The following is a 21,988-nucleotide window of genomic DNA, read 5'->3' on the forward strand; positions in this document are numbered from 1 at the left end:
AATATATTGCATCTCATTCCGTCTTTATAATTTTACCATTTAGAAATCACATCTATTGCATATCTATATCTATCTATCTATCTATCTATCTATATAATATTTACACAATCTTTAGGGGGTTCTAAGAGAGAAATCATATGTAACCAAATTATGGCCCATTTTAATCTGACATGTATTTTCTTGCTCTTTTATTGAGTGCTTTTGAAAAGGATATAGGGTAAAAAGTAGTTTTCACTAGCATATGAAATATGGCATTCAAGTGGTTAATATTAAGGTGCTGGTTTTCTTTAGGGAAGTCAAACTATGAGGTCAAATGACTAAAAGTCAGGAAACCTGTGTTCATCTTGTGATTCTACGCCGAGGAGGCTGTTTACCTCTTCTCAGGCTCTGTTTCCTCATTTGCAGAATCACAAAGTTAGCATAACTTAAGGCCTTTCCAACTTAAGACTCTACAGGCATATATTTAAGGTCTATGGATTTTGATTTTTTTCTTTATGAAAACTTTTTTTGGCCATGATGAGAATCTTTGAAATGAGTGATCAGGGCTTCACTATATTCTCATATGTCTGGCTGTTGAATCACACTCCCACGACCCCCCACTCTATGAAACCTAATTCAAATCAAGAAACTGCTGCGGGTGGTGGAGGTGAGCACTCTGGTGTCACACAGGAAGCTTTACCGGAAGGTATCAACTGAAAGGAAACACACATGGAAATATCCAGCCACCTATAATGAAACCTCCTGCAGTAGACCGAGTCCTTTCACGAGATCTCCCAAGCATGGCCACCCACAGCTGCCCTCACATCATCCAGCTTCTCTTAAAAAAAAAAAAAAAAACTACTAAATATAGATTTTTATAATGTGTGTTTTGCTGATAATGTATCTCCTGAATACCATGAAATAACTAAATTTTCTTATAAGGTTTTAATGCAATTTTAAACTATCTACATAATTCTTCCTTCACAATATTAGAAATTTCTTGGACTTTGGTGGAATTCAGGGAAAATCAAGACTTTGTAATTTCTATTAAGGAATTAGTTTTGATAATAATTTCCTGTGTTTCAAAACAAAACAAACTTTGCTTTATATATGGGTAGTGGTCGTGTCTGACTCTTGTGACCCTGTGGACTATAGCCCACAAAGCTCCTCTGTCCATGGGATTTTCCAGGCATGAAAACTGGAGTGATTGTCATTTCCTTCTCCGGGGGATCTTCTCACCCAGGGATGGAACCCAGATCTCCTACATTGCAGGTGGATTCTTTACCATCTGAGCCATGAGGGAAACCTTATATATAGCTTAAAAAATTATTGAGAAATGTAGCAGAAAGTTTTTGTTAATATGATTTTATGAAATAACCTTATCTCTTGCTAAAAATCAGCTATTCAATATAGACTTTAATTTTTATTGTCTTCATTAAATTATATGCTACAGATATGACATTTATTAAGTAGATTATGATTGCATTATAAATATGACTAAATTTTAACCATATTCTCTTATTTTTGAAAAAGTTATTTTGCTATTCAAAATTTCATTCCTCCTAATGCAGATATGTATAGCCATGCAAACAAAATCACAGTTACCCATTTTACATGCAAACATGGAGATTTTTAGAAACAGAATGACGCAGCTGCCCATATCATGTCATTCTACCAATAAAATGTGTTCAGAAAACCAAAGGCTGCTTCCTGTAACCATCATAATTATCTTAAATTGTCTATCACCTAAGAAATAAAACCTAATAATTAAAGTCCAGAATTTTTCTCAGTAATTTAGTTATTTTATTTTACATTTATTCAAAAGATATTTATTGAGATTTAATCTATTATTCGAATAGATATTTATGGAGTCAAGCATTTTATCAGGTGGTGGAAAAGGAGAAAGGTAAAAATTAGATCTGGTTCTGGAAACAAAAATCTTTGTTACCCCATGAACTGTAGCCCATCAGGCTCCTCTGTCCATGAAAGTCTCCAGGCAAGAATACTGAGGTGGGTTTCCATTCCCTTCGTCAGGGAATCTTTCTGACTCAGGGATTGAACCCCGGTCTCCCATAGATTCTTTACTGTCTGAGTCACCAGGGAAGCCCGTAAATAACTGTAGCAGAAGATAAAATACAATAAGAAATTTAAATTTTAAAAGAGCATGTTTCTGTGTCTGTGTATATGTGTATGTAACTTAAAAGTTTTGGCAGGTACAAAGAGGGAAGGTTTCATTTGAGGTTGCCATCTGGGTTGCCCTCTGAAGGAAAGAACATTTTGAGAAATGGCAAATGTGGAGAAGTCTTTTGACCACACGAAGGCAGCAGCATCACCAAGGTGTGATTAACCAAATTCATTCAAGAATGGCAATATGGTTTCACAGTGTAGGGTGATGGAAGGGAAATTTTGGAAGGTGCTTTATAAAAATTAGGTACAACCTGATCAGTAGAAGGCCTTGAAAGCCCAGGTAAAGTCTTAGGGCTTGTTAGATAGGCGGTGAGTACCCACTGAAAGGATTAAGATATAAGAAAAGGAGTGCCTTACAGCAATGAACACAGAACTGTACAAAAAAGATCTTCACGACCAAGATAGTCACGATGCTGTGATCACTCACCTAGAGCCAGACATCTGGAATGTGAAGTCAAGTGGGCCTTAGAAAGCATCACTATGAACAAAGCTAGTGGAGGTGATAGAATTCCATTTGAGCTAATTCAAATCCTGAAAGATGATGCTGTGAAAGTGCTGCACTCAATATGCCAGCAAATTTGGAAAACTCAGCAGTAGCCACAGGACTGGAAAAGTTCAGTTTTTATTCCAATCCCAAAGAAAAGCAATGCCAAAGGATGCCCAAACTACCGCACAATTGCACTGATCTCACACGCTAGTAAAGTAATGCTCAAAATTCTCCAAGCCAGGCTTCAGCAATACATAAACCACGAACTTCCAGATGTTCAAGCTGGTTTTAGAAAAGGCAGAGGAACCAGAGATCAAATTGCCAACGTCCGCTGGATCATGGAAAAAGCAAGAGAGTTCCAGAAAAACATCTATTTCTGCTTTATTGACTATGCCAAAGCCTTTGACTGTGTGGATCACAATCAACTGTGGGAAATTCTGAAAGAGATGGGAATACCAGACCACCTGATCTGCCTCTTGAGAAACCTATATGCAGGTCAGGAAGCAACAGTTAGAACTGGACATGAAACAACAGACTAATTCCAAATAAAAAAAGAGTACGTCAAGGCTGTATATTGTCACCCTGCTTATTTAACGTATATGCAGAGTACATCAGGAGAAACACTGGGCTGGAAGAAGCACAAGCTGGAATTAAGATTGCTGGGAGAAATATCAATAACCTCAGAAACGCAGATGACACCACTCTTATGGCATACAGGAAAAAGAACTAAAGAGCCTCTTGATGAAAGTGAAAGAGGAGAGTGAAAAAGTTGGCTTAAAGCTCAACATTCAAAAAACGAAGATCATGGCATCTGGTCCCATCACTTCATGGGAAATAGATGGGGAAACAGTGGAAACAGTGTCAGACTTTATTTTTTTGGACCCAAAATCACTGCAGATGGTGATTGCAGGCATGAAATTAAAAAACTGTTGGGAGAAGGCAATGGTACCCCACTCCAGTACTCTTGCCTGGAAAATCCCATGGGTGGAGGAGTCTGGTAGGCTGCAGTCCATGAGGTTGCTAAGAGTCCGACATGACTGAGTGACTTCCCTTTCACTTTTCACTTTCATGCATTGGAGAAGGAAATGGCAACCCATTCCAGTGTTCTTGCCTAGAGAATCCCAGGGATGGGGGAGCCTCGTGGGCTGCCGTCTATGGGGTCACACAGAGTCGGACACGACTGAAGCGACTCAGCAGCAGCAGATAGCATATTGAGAACCAGAAACATTACTTTGCCAACAAAAGTCCGTCTAGTCAATGCTATAGTTTTTCCAGTAGTTATGTATGGATGTGAGAGTTGGACTGTGAAGAAAGCTGAGTGCCGAAAAATTGATGCTTTTGAACTGTGGTGTTGGAGAAGACTCTTGAGAGTCCCTTGGACTGCAAGGAGATCCAACCAGTCCATTCTGAAGGACATCAGCCCTGGGATTTCTTTGGAAGGAATGATGCTAAAGCTGAAACCCCAGTACTTTGGCCACCTCATGCGAAGAGTTGACTCATTGGAAAAGACTCTGATGCTGGGAGGGATTGGGGGCAGGAGGAGAAGGGGAGGACAGAAGATGAGATGGCTGGATGGCATCACCGACTCGATGGACGTGAGTTTGAGTGAACTCCGGGAGTTGGTGATGGACAGGGAAGCCTGGCATGCCGCGATTCATGGGGTTGCAAAGAGTTGGACACGACTGAGTGACTGAACTGAACAGCAATGAATTAGGAGACTTCCTGTTCAGGAAGGCAAACCCTTGAGCAGGCAAAAGGGAATGATCAGAAGTAGCAGCTTCATTGAGGGAGAGAATACCATAAGCTGGGTAAAGTAAAATAAAACTCTTAACAAAATAAGGACAATAAAAACTAAATGGAGGTGTTGGGATACAAGAAAAAATCCAAGAGAATCAGAGAATGCAATGACCATTAAATATGTGTCAATCTAGGAGGATGAAGGATTTCCCTGGTGGCTCAATGGGTAAAGAATCCACCTTCAATAAATTAGAGGCAGGAGACACAGGTTTGATTCCTGGCTTAGGAAGATTCCCTGGCATGGCAACCCACTCTAGTATTCTTGCCTGGGGAAATCCCATGGACAGAGGAGCCTGGTGGGCTGCAGTCCATGGGGTTGCAAAGACAGGACTGAAGTGACTGAGCACGTGTGCATGCCAGGAGAATATAGGGACATCAAGAAGATTTGAGCTTGGATTTCTGGCAGAGAGATTAAACTACTAATATAAAATATGGGGATGGTAAAAAATAAGACATATATGGTAAAATCAACCCTACACATGTGCTATTTAGAAGACATCCAAGCAGCAGCTGGAAAAGTGAGTCAGCTGCAGCAGCGTGAGTGTGATACAGGGAAGTAGATAGAGCCTGCACTTTTTCTCTTCTGGAAGGAGTAGTTAAAAAAGTGTTACATGAAATGAGTGGCCAGATCATGAGTCAGCTAAGATGTTTGTTAAAGAGAAATGTCTTTCTTATTGAAGTGTTCAGTAACCAATAAAAAGTCCGTTATCTCCTTCCTCCTTGCCCTTTCTTGTGTTCCCCATTCCTGCACCCGACCATCACTCAAGCCTGGGGCTCCTGGTGAGCCCTGAGTCTTACAGTCTGAAGTTGCCAAGTTAGACCAAGGAAAAAGGGTCTGATGGCTTCATAAAGGGGGAAACTCCAACTTTCAAAAATGGATGATTTCACTAAAATCACTGAGAATAGGGATGAAGGCAAGAGACCTTAGGGGAATGCCTAGATTTAGGTTTGTAGGAGGAGCAGGAGAAAGGAGAAAAGGCATGGTGAGAAGCATTGGAGGAGAATCTGGAAAGGAAGAGTCAGGAAAGCTGAGTTTCCTAAAAGTGGCAGAGAGAAATGGTCAAGAAATCTGAATGCAGAGTTCTGAGAAAAAACAACCAGAAAAGAGATGTAATAATAAGCAGTTTAAATAAAGATGAGATTTTCAGAGTTGCTAAAGGGAGATTCAGATATTATACTGATTAAGGCCTCTGTAGGATAAGTTGGGTCCTAGGGGGAAAGTGAGGAGATGAGTAGGTAGAATAAAGCTAGCTAAAGAAAGATTAAGAAAACAAACAGTGAAGAGAAAGTCCAGAATTTGTGTCAGACTGGTAACTGTGCTTAATACTGAATACAGAAGAAGTCTGAGGGACTTCTTATGAAAAAAAGGAATTTGGTCAAAATAATGTATAGAACTAATCAAACTCAAAGTTGCAGTTGTAATGTCAAAATGCCTTACAATGTGGAATCTTGATGATCAAAGGTTATTGGTTCCATTGAAAATCTTGCTATCAAGCTGATAGAATCAGGTCTCAGATTTTAAGACAAGAGTCTGCTATGGACTGAATTGTGTCCCTCCTAAACTCTTATTTGAAACCTTAGCTCCCAGTGTGATGGTATTTAAAGATGGAATCTTTGGGAGATGACTGAGGTTTAGATGAGGTCATGAGGGTAGCATCCTCATGATGGGATTGCTGCTGCTTAGTCACTTCAGTCTTGTTGGACTCTGTGCAGCCCCATGGACTGTAGCCTGCCAGGCTCCTCTCTCCATGGAATTCTCCAGGCAAAAGTACTGGAGTGGGTTTCCATGCCCTCCTCTAGGGGATCTTCCCAACCCAGGGATCCAACCAGGATCTCATGCCTTGTAGGCAGATTCTTTACCACTGAGCCAGCAGGGAAGCCCATGATGGGATTAGTGCCCTAATAAGAAGAGACACCAGAGAGCTTTCAATCTCCTCTAGAAATGTGGTAAAATAAATTTCCTTTGTTTAAGCCATTCAGTCTATGGTATTTTGTTATGGGAGACCAAGCTAATTAAGACACAATCATTGATTTCCACTTCATGCCCCCAGTTGCAATGTGGGGTATTTATAGAATAATATTCAAAAGTCTAAGAATTTGAAATTTTATAAACAAAGCAGAATCCTACTCTCAGTAAGGTTTGAATAGTATTTTTTAAAAAAGCAAGAAAAAGATGAAAGAAAAAAAGGAGCAAAGAAACAATCATTTTGAAGAATTTTAAACATTTTGCAGATGTCTTAGAATAGACTAGACTAAGAATAATACCAATTGAAATTCATTGATCTTTTACTATTTTCCTAGCATCTTCCCAAATTAACTCGTTCAATTCTCACAATAACTCTATGAGGTAGGTAAAATAGTAATGCCACCTTTTTTTCATAAGAGAATAAAGGAGCCAGAGAGGTAAAATAATATTTGCTTAATATTACTCCATAAGCCTGTGAAAGAGCTAGGATCATGCTTCCATAGTATCCAATGCTTTGTAAAAGTTCCCTAAATAAAAACCTGTTTTTCCCTAATTTTTTTTACTTCCATATAAAATTACACTTACTTAAAATATCCCAAGTTAACATTTACTTACTGCCTCTCAATCCTGAAATGGAAGTAGCAAAGTGATAGTGGTAGAAGCGTATATATGTGTATGTGTATATACATACATACATATATACACACATATATATATACACACATATATAATGTCTGGGATGAGGTCTAGATTTTAGACTTTCAAAGTTATGTTCATTGAAGCGTTATTCACAATAGTGAACATAAGGAAATAATACAAATGCCAAAATGTCCTTCAATGGATGAATGGATCAAGAAAATGTGAAATACAAACGCAACATGGAATAGTATTCAGTCTTCAAAATGAAGACAATCCTGTTATTTACAACATGGATTGAGCTGGAAGATATTATGCCAATAAAATAAGCAAGCCATAGAAAAACAAATACTGTATAATTTCACTATCTTGTAGAATCTGAAACAAATAAAAGCAGAGTAGGGTGATGACTGTCAAGATCCCAGGGGAAGGGAAAATGGGATGACGCTGGTGAAACTGTATAGTTCCAGTTGTGCAAGATGAAAAAGTTCTGGAGTTCTACTATGCAGCACGGTGATTATAGTTTATAATACTATATTGTATACTTAAATTTGCTAAGAAGATAGATCTTAAATTAAGTCTTCCCATCACACTCACTCAAGAGGTGACAGATATGTTAATTAGCTTGATTTTGGTGATCAATTTATATTAAAACATCAAACTATACACCTTGTGTGTGTGTGTGTGTGTGTTAGTCATTCAGTTGTCTCTGACTCTTGTGACCCCATGGACTGTAGCCTGCCAGGCTTCTCTGTCCATGGAATTCTCCAGGCAAGAATAATGAAGTGAATTGCCATTCCCTTCTCCAGAAATACATACAATTTTTAATGACACCGGTATCTCAATAAAGCTGTTGCAAAACTATGTTTCTGAAATGTCCATCACTTAGTTAAACTGTCATTACTTTTCTAGCCTACAGAAACCCACAGCAAAATTTAGTATCTTGATCAATCCAAGTAAAAAATGAGACACTTTTAACCCTCAAAGTGTCTCCCTCCATTCTCACTGGTTTGCAAAAAGCTGTCTATCCCAGATAAGGTGTAACTTTCAAACTTGGATTTTAAAAAAAGAAAAGGGGAGTATAATCATCTTCTAAGGGTAAGTCTGACAGTCAGGTACACTGTCATTTCACAGAGCAGATTAGAAGCTCTTTCTCTATCAGCCCAGTTTTTACACTTAGCTGGGTTGTTTTTTGTTGTTGTTGTTAATGAGCGCTCATTCAACCCCTCCAGTCTCTTGGCTAGAGCAGCCATAGAAGTAGGTGGCGGGTAACTTATTTAGATCGGCACACCATGTGGCTATAGGAGAGTGACACGCTTCCTTGGGGCTCAAGGTTGTGGAGGCAAGGAAATTTTACTAGGTAGCCTTTGGGGGAATCTGTGGTTTTCTACTTTTTCCAGGAACTGAAGAGTAACAGGAGTGACTTGATCCTGCTGCAGATGTTGCCCAAAGGTCCATTAACAGGAGAGTATGTCGAGGGCAGGGCTGGCCAACCGTGTCAGAGGCCAGCCAGCATATGTGTGGTTTATCAAGCTCATCCCTACGAATGTCACTCAGGAAACAGCCCCGAACTTCTTAAAATATCTCCTAAAACACTACAAGGAAACTGTACCAAGCATGGCATCTGGAAATGAATTACACAGCTGCTGAAGGCAGGAAACTTAAACGAAAGCTGCCTCTTCCCCTACTCCCCCTCCCCAACGATCAGATTCCTTTTTTAATTCTCTTCAGGTCTCATGATAATATAAGGTGAATATAAAGCATCAGAGAGATTTCTGAATGTCTCTGTTTTCTAAGCAGTTTCATCCAGTGAGCTTCAAATCTTCTGTTGCTGGCTGGTCTGAGGATGCAAGTCGGAGGAACAGGTTGGTGGTTTGAGGAAAAAAGAAGAGGAGGCAGAACAACTTCCAATTGCTTACAATGTACAGTTAGCCGAGCAGTAAACACAACTTCTAGACGTGCCAGCCTCCACAGAACCGGCCATTTTTTATCTCCCTTTCTCCACTGTGCTCAAAGCCATCCACCAAAGTGCCCCAACAGAAAACCACCGGAGGGTGTGGTCTCCGCGTGTCCTGGGCAATGAACAGGGAAGCTATTTATTTCTAGGGCATCTCTGTTCAATGACTCATGTTTCGACTGGAAAATTGGCCACAGCTTTCTAGCAGCTCTTTCCTGCCAGCTCTCCTGGCTCCTACCCAGTGCTTCCACCACCCCTCCCCCTTTCTCCTTGCCTGGTCTGCTTTTATATTCCTAAAGCCCCCACTTAATAACAGTCATTGTTCCACGTTAACCTTGAGGATCTTGGAGGAAGGACAGTGAAGGGCGTTGCTGTGTGCTATAATGAGCAGTTGGCTCTATAGCAGGTGGAAAAGGCTTTGGGGATCTGGGCAGATTAGGAGGAGAGGGGGCTCCAGCAGATGTTGAAGCAAGATGATGTATTGCCACTCACTCTGGGATTCAGACAATACCAGTGCGAAAGTAGAACAGGGAAAAGGGGGAAAAATTGATCCCTTTTGATACAAACTGGGCTACAAATCAGACACACTTGAAACTGAGCATTTAAGGAAGACAAATTTGTTTCCAGGTCCTGGGTTTTCACCTACCCGTTTTCTCTTCCTAATGGCAGACCAATTGCCAAATTGTTCTTTTAATTGAATGTTAACTACATCCAGGGTTTGACTTATTTCCCATCAGCTAAAGGGTGTTATTAACCTGACGTCTTGGAGTAAGAGAAACATGAAAATAGACACATCAAAAATTTCATTTTAGCATGTATTCAGAACCAAGAGTCTATATCAAACAAAGGTGAATGGCAATTAATGATTGGTTTTACCATTTGAAGAAGCATATATTTATTCTTTTGCTTTGTACTAGGCAATAAAATATTAAAGAAAATACTGATATAAACAAACCTTCCATTCACTTTATGAAGAATCTTAATAGATTTATGCTGACTATTCCTAGTTCTGTTTTTTAATATTTTTCAATGTGTTTTATGAAATTCTAAATATAGAGATAAATTACCTACTTATTATATGTTTTCATAATTATTCACATATATTTATACATATACATATATATATTATACACACACACACACATGCATTTAAGCATATAACATGTTTGGAATATGGACGAACAGATGGGATCCAAGGGCTAATGAAATGTAACAACAAAAAAATCACAGTTCTCAAATGTTGATAACACTGATGAAGATAATTATGACCAAACTATTTTAGGGAATATTATATATGGACAGTTGTAAAAAATATTATTTCTAGAAGTTTTAGGCTCTTGGCATTTCCCAGAAGTTGATACATGCATTCTACTAAATCAATCTGGGCAAAAAAAATAACTGGCAATTAGGGCAAAAAAATCTACTTATATTTTATTCTAGTCAAGGATGACAATAGAAGCTAGAAACTGTAACCTCAAACCTGTGTTTACTGGGGTCACATTGTTTGTGACTTAAATTATTTAGGGACAATCTATATGATAAAAATAAAATGACACAACAATGAAGAAATGATTAAACTTATTATGAAAACTCTGATATGAGAACCTTGTATCAGTCAGGGTTCTCCAGAGAAACAGATTCAAAAGGATATTTATTCGTTTGTTATAGGAGTTGGCTCACTGATTTTGGAGACCAAGATCTATCTGGTGAAAGCTGTAGAACCAGGAAAGCCAGTGGTACAAGCTGATGGTGTCTCAGTCCAAAGGCCTGAGAATCAAGGGGCCAGGAGTCTGAATTCTGGCCTGACTCTGAAAGTCTGGGAAGCCAGGCAGGAGGAGATGAATGTCTCAGCTCAAGCAGAGAGAGTAAATCTGCTTTCTTCTACCTCTTGGTTCCACTCACACCCTCACTGGATTGGATTATGTCCACTAGCATTAAAAATAGTCTTCTTTGCTTTGTCTATGGATTCAAATACTAATCTCTTCCAGAGAGTCCCTCACAAACTCACAAATAATGTTTTACCAGCTATTCTGGTCATCTCTAAGCCCAGTTAGGATGACACATAAAATTACTATAGAGTATGTGATATGACACACATATTATATACTCTATAGTAATAATTAACTAAAAATCTCTGAGTTCAGAGTTAATTATTTGGATTTATAAATTTAAACAACAGCAGTTAAGTATTTCCATTTTCATTATCATAAATCTGAATTAAATCATGTACTATAGAGTTTGTGTCTGTATTACCACAGCTATAAAATATTAATAATCACTGGCCAGTTAGGTAGTTCCTAGGAAAGATTAATAAAATTTTTCATTCTAAAGTTGTTAAATGTCCCATTTTCAGGAGCTGGGGTGGGAAATGAAGGAAGTGTTCAGTAATTTGAGTGACCTAATCATTAAGTCTTCTCTATTATTAATTTATATAAATTTGGAATTTTTTAACTCAAGAGTCAGATTTGTGTGATAGTAAGTATTCACTGGTGGCTCATTGGTAAAGAATCCACCTGCCAAAGAAACAGACACGGTTTCAATCTCCGGGTCATGAAGATCCCCTGGAGAAGGAAACGGCAACCCACTCCAGTATTCTTGCCTGGGGAATCCCAAGGACAGAGGATCCTGGTGGGCTACAGTCCATGGAGTCTCAAAAGAGTTGGACATGACTACAACTAAACAACAAAAACAACAAAAAGTATTCATTAGGGAACAGTATTTTATGGAATTTTGGAACTGTGATTTAATCTTTAACAGGTAAAGTATTGTTTTGAAATTTGATAAATCAGTTAGAATCTCATTAGTTTGAAATCTTTAGATATGGGCATGGGGTAACTTTCTAAAATCTCTGGAGCCTTAATTTTCCTTATCTACAGAAATGAGGATAAAAATAATACATGTTCCACATGATTACCAGGGTTAAGTGATATATTAAAATTAAAACACAGCAGCTTTCATTCAGGCTATTAAAATGTTTGTTGTCTAGATTACTGTAGGCACTTTTTTGTGACTGTGGAAACAGGAATCAGACATTTCTAAATAGACATCAACAAAAGTATTATATGGTATAATTTATGATGAATGTTCAGTAAAGTAATAAAATGCATTATTACCTAATAATATTAAAATTTTGATGTCAATATTTTCCCTCAGATTTACTAAAACTCCCAACACTAAGTGCAACAAATATCCAAATCATGTACTTCCTTGTACTGTTCTTGTGATTTAGTTGCTAAGTTGTGTCTGATTCTTTTTGCAACCCATGGACTATAGCCCACCAGGCTCATCTATGTATGGGATTTCCCAGGCAAGAATACTGGAGTGGGTTGCCATTTCCTCCTCCAGGGGATCTTCCAGACCCAGGGATCAAACCTGCATCTCCTGCATTGGCAGACAGATTCCTTACTATTGAAACACCTTGGAGCCCCAGTTCCTTGCATAGGGACTACATTATTGTCCTCTCCAGAGCTATTAATGCAATATTCATCCACTCAATGACTATTAAACTCTTTTAAGCCAGAGCCCTGGTGATACACTGGTGATAAGACAGTTTCTCTCTCTCTTTTTTAAACAAAGCTTGCAAGTTGTGGTAAGGAGAACATCTTGTATTAATTGTGCTATGTGGGAAGGATTAGGAGGTATTGAGATGATGGAACCAGAGACACAAGAACTATTCATTCATTCAATTCAATAAATATTTAACTGAGTGACTATTATAATGCAGATTACATGGTAGACAGTTAATAGAGAAAGGTACTCAAGATAAAAGCTCTGCTCTAATGGAGTTCTCCTTTGCTTTTCGCTTCTCTTCTTTTCACAGCTATTTGTAAGGCCTCCCCAGACAGCCATTTTGCTTTTTTGCATTTCTTTTCCATGGGGATGGTCTTGATCCCTGTCTCCTGTACAATGTCACGAACCTCAGTCCATAGTTCATCAGGCACTCTATCTATCAGATCTAGGCCCTTAAATCCATATCTCACTTCCATTGTATAATCATAAGGGATTTGATTTAGGTCATGCCTGAATGGTCTAGTGGTTTTCCCTACTTTCTTCAATTTAAGTCTGAATTTGGCAATAAGGAGCTCATGATCTGAGCCACAGTCAGCTCCCGGTCTTGTTTTTGCTGACTGTGTAGAACTTCTCTACAGCTTTTCTCTACCATGATGGCTACTCCATTTCTTCTAAGGGATTCCTGCCTGCAGTAGTAGATATAATGGTCATCTGAGTTAAATTCACCTATTCCAGCTGAAACTCCAGTACTTTGGCCACCTCATGAGAAGAGTTGACTCACTGGAAAAGACTCTGATGCTGGGAGGGATTGGGGGCAAGAGGAGAAGGGGACGACAGAGGATGAGATGGCTGGATGGCATCACTGACTTGATGGACGTGAGTTTGAGTGAACTCTGGGAGATGGTGATGGACAGGGAGGCCTGGTGTGCTGCGATTCATGGGGTCGCAGAGTCGGACACGACTGAGTGACTGAACTGAACTGAACTGAACGGAGCTCTCCTTTTGAGGAAAATTGATACATTAAAAAACAATTCAAAAACAAAATTTAGTACAAATAATATATATACATCTGTTTGGATGATGAAGGCTTCCTAAAGGAGGTGATGCAGAAGTTTTATTTCTCAGGGACAATTATGAATTGACTTGATGAATCAGGTAGGAGAGAGGAGTAAGAAAAAATGGTTCACAAAACTTCTCTTGAAGGTTTACTTAGAAATTTCACTACTTGTCTAAATAAACATGATAGAGTATATAGTGGACATTTTGCCCAAATCATAGTGGACGTTTTGCCCAGTTCATCCTTCAGGGAAGAATGTGTTGTCCAGATACTGGGCATGCTATTGTCAGATAGTCAGTTCAGTTACTCAGTCATGTCCAACTCTTTGCAACCCCATGGATTGCATAAGTATACCCTGTCCATCACCAGCTCCCAGAGTTGCTCAAACTCATGTCCATTGAGTCAGGGATGCCATCCAACCATCTCATCCTCTGTCATTCCCTTCTCCTGCCTTCAGTCTTTCCCAGCATCAGGGTCTTTTCTAAAGAGTCAATTCTTCACATCAGGTGGCCAAAGTTTTGTAACTTCAGCTTCAGCATCATTCATTCCTTCAACATCATCATTCATTCCTTCTCATGAATATTCAGGACTGATTTCCTTTAGGATTGACAAGTTTGGTCTCCTTGCTATCCAAGGGACTTGCAAGTCTTTTGCAATACAACAGTTGAAAAGCATCAGTTTTTCAGCCCTCAGCTTTTTTTATGGTCCAACTCTCACATCCACACATGACTACTGGAAAATCCATAACTTTGAATATATGGACCTTTGTCAGTGAAGTAATGTCTCTGCTTTTTAATATTCTGTCTAGGTTGGTCATGGATCTTTCCTATAATGCAGGAGACCCTGCAATGCAGGAGACCTGGGTTCTATCCCTGGGTCGGAAATATCCTCTGGAGAAGGGAATGGCAATCCACTCCAGTATTCTTGCCCGGAGAATGTCATGGACAGAGGAGCCTGGCAGGCCACAGTCCATGGGGTCGCAAAGAGTCAGACACGACTGAGCAGCTAACACTACTACTACACTAGGTTGGTCATAGTTTTTCTCCTGAGGAGCAAGCATCTTTTAATTTCTTGGCTGCAGTCACCATCTGCAGTGATTTTGGAGCCCAAGAATAGAAAGTCTCTCACTGTTTCCATTGTTTCCCCATGTATTTTCCATGAAGTGATGGAACCAGATGCCATAATCTTAGTTTTTTGAATGTTGAGCTTTAAGCCAGTTTTTTCACTCTCCTCTTTCACTTTCATCAAAGGGCTCTTAAGTTCTTCATTTTCTGCCATAAGGGTGGTGTCATCTGCATATTTGAGGTTATTAATATTTCTCCTGGCAATCTTGATTCCGGCTTGTGCTTCATCCAGCCCAGCATTTTGCACGATGTACTCTTCGTGTAAGTTAAATAAGCAGGCTGACAATATACAACCTTGACGTACTCCTTTCCCAATTTGAAAACAGTCCATTATTCCATGTCCAGTTCTAACTGTTGCTTCTTGACCTGCATACAGGTTTCTTAGGAGGCAGGTCAGATGGTCTGGTATTCCCATCTTTTTAAGAATTTTCCAGTTTGTTGTGATCCACATAGTCAAAGACTTTGGTGTAGTCAATAAAGCAGAAGTAGATGTTTTTCTGAAATTCTCTTGCTTTTCCTAAGATCCCACAGATGTTGGCAATTTGATTTCTGGTTCCTCTGCCTTTTCTAAATCTAGCTTGAACATCTGGAGTTGCTCAGTTCACGTACTGTTGAAGCCTAGCTTGGAGAATTTTGAGCATTACTTTACTAGCGTGTGAGATGAGTGCAATTATGTGGTAGTTTGAAATTCTTTGGCATTGCCTTTCTTTGGGATTGGAATGAAAACTGACCTTTTCCAGTCCTGTGGCCACTGCTGAGTTTTCCAAATTTGCTGGCATACTGAGCGCAGCACTTTCACAGCATCATCTTTTAAGATTTGTAATAGCTCAGCTGGAATCTCATCACCCCTGCTAGCTTTGTTGTAGTGATGCTTCCTAAGGCCCACTTGACTTCGCATTTCAGGATGCCTGGCTCTAGGTGAGTGATCACACCATCATGGTTATTTGGGTCATGAAGCTCTTTTTTTGTACAGTTCTTCTGTGTATTCTTGCCATCTCTTCTTAATATCTTCCGCTTCTGTTAGGTTCATACTGTTTCTGTTCTTTATTGTGCCCATTTTTGCTTGAAATATTCCCTTGGTATCTAATTTTCTTGAAGAGATCTCTAGTCTTTCCCATTCTATTGTTTTCCTGTATTTCTTTGCATAACCTCTAGATGTTATCCCCTTTAAGAAATTTCCTAAGCTGGACAGTGTTGCCTCATTCAAGGCCATGTCCTTATGAGGGAGAGCAACATCTCATGTCATGTGGAGGGTTGGTCATTTGTGTTCAATATGGGGGAACAGGTACAGGCCATTTTAGCTTCAGAGCCCCTAATAAGGTCATCCAAGGATAACATGAGGCCTGAGATACACTTCAACTTATTCCTCAGCATCTTTCCTTCCCCCGGCCAAGTTTTAAAATTGAGAGCTTCTCAATTAGCATCCTACACCTCTGTCTCAGAGTCTGCTTACTGAGAAATCCAACCTGTGACACTGTAATAATTGAAGAAAGTTAAAGGAATTTAATTGTGGATTTCTCTTTGTTTTTTGGATCCCTATAATATGAGCAATTCCCCCACTTTGTTTTTAATAGATTGCTCAAATATTAGTCACATCAGTCTGCATTGTACAAATAATTACTCAAATTTGGTTGAAAAATATTACTTAGAAAGCACAGCATAGAGCTGGGTTTTAGTCATGAATTTCTCATCCATTTATCATTTGATCATATTTTTGGATAACTGCTTGCCAAAGCTAAAAATTTTAATCAGAGCCATTTTTGAGTAGGAAAAGCAGAAAGGATGCCTTTGAAAGCAATAATCCTTTTTTTTGTTTGTTTCTTTTTACTTTTATACAATTTAAAAATAGTCAACTGGAATTTTAAATTTTAAATTGATAAATAAAATTGCATTTGCTCCTCGCCAAGTTGACTCATACATTTTACAGATGAAATTAGATTAATTAAGATACTACAAATTCCATGAAGTTATTTATTTTACTCTTCTGTTGAATAGCAAATATTAGCTTTGGTTCCACAATGTTCATAAGAAATAATTATCTTGAGAGGTTTCACAATATTTACTATGATGATTTGTTATATTGCATTTACATAATATTTTAAAATATTTTGTAGTCATACAGCCTAATATTTCCATGCATACTCACAAAGAGGGTTTCTCAATGTGTGTATATAATGATTTTCCCCTTATACTGTGATAAAAATATAGATTAAAAAAACACAGCTTTTTTGTTTTCCTCTCTTTGCTTTGGCTAATAATGATGTGGCCCCATTTCCCCCAATTTTTGCCCTGTTACTTTCTATAAAGCCACAGGGACCATCTGAACAATAGGAATGACAATGACATCAACAGTAAGAACAGCTAGTGTTCGTTAAACTCATGTGCCATACACTTGTCATTTTCAAATTCCTTCACATGTTATCAATTCATTTAATTATAACAAGACTTTGGAAGTTGGTGCTATTATTTTCCCTATTTTAAAGATAACAAATGACCCTTGTCTAGAATGGGGCAGAACCACTGAAAGAACAGTGCACATCATGATCACTTCTATCTTGGGGGTTAAATAAAAATTTCACCTGCTAGTCAAATGGAATGCATAGCTTGTATGTCTACTAGGAGAGGTGTGAAAAGAACCAGGGGATAAATCTTTCAAATTCTTCCGAATATAGTATAAAGAATTCAGAAACAAAGAAATGAAGCAGAGAGATGGGTGTTTTCTTTAGCTCTATTTATTATGAAAAATAGCTGCAGTTGTTTGTGCTTGTGTGTGTCTTGGGGTGGTGGTTGCTGTAAAATGGGAATTTACCAAATTGTCCAAGTACATGTCCATAAGGTGTTTAAAATGTCATAGTTTTTCTTCTTTCTAATTTTCATAGTTTCCAATTTTATATAATGAGCATGTCTTGCTTGTGAATCTGAAATACTAATTTGAAAGAGTTTTCAATGCTAAGATTCTGTGTTCATAAATATTTGCCTACCACTATGCAAATCACTATGTACTGTCCCCTTATTTCCAAAGAGTAACTCACTTTTTTCACTATATATGATGGTAAGACTTCACGTGTCCTATATAAACTGCTGAGAACTGACTAAAGGAAGATTCCAGAATCATCTTTATCAAAACCTGAATGTAACAGGGGATCTTAGGCCACTGAAGCCTCTATATATTTTTGTAGTCATTAATATTTTAATCAGAAAGTTAATGTTATTTAAATTACTAGTTTAACTTTAGAGCCTCATTATAGTGCAATCTTCTCTTGCTTCGTGTTGGTGTTTTCTGAAGCTAAACACGCTGTGCCAGGTACACAGGGACTAGAGCACTGAAAGGGAGCAGTGGGATCCTATTCTTACCAAAATAAAGGCAGGGTGGTGAGCCCAAATTCATTTTAGAATATCACTCAGATCTTTCACTTCATTTGGCTTTTATTATGAATTATTTATTAGCTCAAGGATGATAAAGTCTCATGTTAAATCTCATGCTACAACTGATTTTCTGGGAAGATCCTGACCAATAACCAATAAGAACTGAAACAAATCTACTAGTCAATTTGGTTAGCATAGTCCAGCTGACATCAGCAGCAAAGCAAAGTAAAGATGGACGTTTTTTGGATAACACAGATAGAGATGGTGATTCTTCTTGTTTCATAAAAAATGTTAACTGCTAATTATCTCTATCCTGACACACAGCAAAACCACTCAGTCTGCCCAATCTGTACACTTCTATACTCCACAACTGAAACTTAATAGTAACTCGAAAGTTTGAGTCTTTCATTTTTCTGGAGAAAATGTTAGGTCCTAGTCTGTTATCACTTTTAAATGCTAAACTTTTAATGAACTTAATCTATGTATACAAATGAAAAAAATCAACGCTAAAAGGTAAAAATCTACTCTGAAATATTTACTATCATTTTGAATTTATTCAAAGTCACCATGGAAATGTGTGAATTTCTGATTCCTTCGAGTGTATTGGTGAGATGATCTCTATGTGTCAGTACCCTGAGAACAGGGACTTACTGAGACTTGCCTCTAGCAAGTGCTAAGTGCCTGGGAACACATAATAAATATTTGATGATTGGAAGATGCTGGAATAAGAGGAAATACCAATTCTTAGCCAAAGGAATTATAAATACTATATACTTATTTGTATATTACTGTAACTATAAAACATTTTACTTAAGAGTTTGTTTTATTAATATAAATACCTGTTTTGTGGATGTAAGTGTACTATGTATATACCATAGAAAACTTAGACATTACAGAAATTATACATATATACACACATATACATACACAGAGAATAAAATTATAATTCTATCATTGGAAATAACTACCATTTGATGTTATTTACCTTCTAAATGTATATAGTTTTACATAGTTAAGTTTACACAACAGATTCACTTTTGAACCCCAGTTAGAACAAAATGTATATCCATTAGAATGTTCATGACATTATATATGTATTTATATATATACATGTATATATGTCTTTAAAATATTAGAAAAATATGGCAATTTATGTTTCTACAATTATTTAGGCTATCTAAATTTTGGAGCTATTATTAACAGTGATAACTGCAATCAGTTTGTGAGAGTTTGCTCTGTACCAGTCATTGCGCATCTTTATGCACAAATCCATTATACCAGGTATTATCTTTTTCAGGTGAAAGAATTCAGTTAAAAAAGATTAAACATTTATCTCAAACTAACTACTAGTTTATGATTAAGGCAGAGTTAAAAACTGGTTTTTCTTGCATATTAACCGCTTTGTTGTTTTGGCTCTGTATTAGATATGCCCCTTCATAAACATCTCTGTGCATGTTTTAGATTATGTCTTTAAGTACATTCTCAGAAACAGAGTTGTAGAACTAAAGGGATGAACCCTTTTTCAAACTTTTAACATAATAATAACATAATTATTTTCTGTTATTTTCCAAATGCATTAATCAAATTTATATTGTTATCCAAATGAGTTCAGGAGATCTAAGTATTGGTTAATAATTACGTTGTTTACTATTTGTTAATTAGATGGGCCAAATGTATTTTATGGGTTTAACTCTCGTGTTTTTTATTTTTAGGCATGGTAAAGATCTTTTAATATATTAATCAACTGTCTATATATTTCTTGTGTGATTACTCTGTTACATCGCTTAGTTTATTGCTCAGGTTTTAAGTGTTAATCTTATTATAGTGGTTAATTGTACTGATCTCTAAACTCTTCAGATAGTTAGGAAGTTACCCAACGTGGACACATTTATTAACAAACTTTTATATAACCATTCTTTGGTATCAGGCACAGTTCAGGACATAGCATATCTACTCCTCATATTTCCTTTAAAGACAGGTACTATTATTATCCTTATTGTTACAGATGAGGAAATCAGAGGAAGTAAATTTCCCTAGCTCACAGAACTAGCAAGGAAAGAAGTTGAACTTGGACAGGCTGGCTGAAGCAATCACGCTCTTGTACCAAATATGTCTTGCAAATATTTCCCAAGCTTCACATTGTCTATTTTATTTGATTTATTAATATATATGTTAAGAATTAGTTTCATATAATCAAATCCATTGTTCTGTACCTTCCCCTCAGGTACAGTTATTCTTTTCACATATATTCTAAGAAAATCAAACAATTACAAAAATTGCTCTGTCAGATATGTTTCTACCAATATTGTTTACAACAGCAAAACAGCTGGAATTAACTGAAATTTTAAACTGAGGATTGAACAAATATGACATATTCAGGTACAGATGTTGTGGAGTTATTAAAAATGAGGAGCCTGTATATTTGTTGACATAGAATGCAGTCACCATATTGGTAAATACAAAGGTAAACTTTAGAAATAGGAACTCACCTATGTTAAAAAACTATGCATACATGTTTGTGTACACCTACTAATATATAAAGGTTTCTCTCGGCTGCTTATCTATTTTAAAAAGTATCCTAAAATAAGAATTAATTATTGGTGAAAAATAGCTTTAAAAAAATCAAGGTCATAAAACCCACTACTGGGCATATACTCTGAGAAAACTATAATTCAAAAGGACACATGAATTCCAATATTCATTGCAGCACTATTTACTAGGATATCGAGATAATCTAAATGTCCATCAACAGATGAATGGATAGAAAAGATGTGGTACATACATACAATGGAACACTAGTCAGCCATAAAAGGAACAAAACTGGGTCATCTCTAGTGATGTGGATGGATCTAGAGTCTATCGTACGGAGTGAAGTAAGTCAGAAAGAGAAAAACAAAATATCATGTATTAACACATACATATAGAATCTAGAAAAATGGCAGAGATGAACCTATTTGCAGAGCAGTAATAGAGACACAGACTTGGAGAATGGACATGTAGAAACAAGGGAGGAAGGGGAGGGTGGGAAAAATCAGGAGAGAAGCACTGACATATATATACACTACCATTTGTGAAATAGAGAGCTAGTGCAGGCGACAAATTCAAGGGATTTGATCTGTTAGACAGAGTGCCTGAACTACTATGGAGGGATGTTCATAACATTGTACAAGAGGTAGTGACCAAAATCATCCTAAAGGGAGAAAAAAAAATGCGAGAAGGCAAAGTGGTTTGTCTGAGGAGGACTTACAAATGGCTGAGAAAAGAAGAGAAGCAAAACACAAAGGAGAAAGGGAAAGATATACCAACTGAATGCAGAGTTCCAGAGAATTGCAAGAGAGCTAAGAAAGCCTTAAGTGAACAATACAAAGAAATAGAAGAAAACAATAGAATGGCAAAGACTAGAGGTATCTTCAAGAAAATCGGAGAAAAAAGGGAACATTTCTTGCAAAGTTAAGGCACAATAAAGGACAGAAATGGCAAGGACCTAACAGAAGCAGAAGAGATTAAGAAGAGGTGGCAAGAATACACAGAAGAACTGTCCAAAAATGTCTTAATGACCCAGATAACCACAATGGTGTGGTCACTTACCTAGAGCCAGACATCCTGGAATGCAAAGTTAAGTGGGCTTTTGGAAGCATCACTATGAACAAAGCTAGTAGAGGTGACAGAATTCCAGTTGAGTTATTTAAAATCCTAATAGATGCTGCTGTTAAAGTGCTGCATACAATATGCCAGCAAATTTGGAAAACTCAGTAGTGGCCATGGGACTGGAAAAGGTCAGTTTTCATTCCAGTCCCAAAGAAAGGCAATGCCAAAGAATGTTCAAATTACTGTATAATTTCACTCATTTCACATGCTAGCAAGATTATGTTAAAAACCCTTCAAGCTAGGCTTCAACAATATGTGAACCGAGAACTTCCTG

The sequence above is a fragment of the Bos javanicus genome, chromosome 7 (assembly GCF_032452875.1).
Source record: "Bos javanicus breed banteng chromosome 7, ARS-OSU_banteng_1.0, whole genome shotgun sequence".
NCBI classification, from domain to species: domain Eukaryota; kingdom Metazoa; phylum Chordata; class Mammalia; order Artiodactyla; family Bovidae; genus Bos; species Bos javanicus.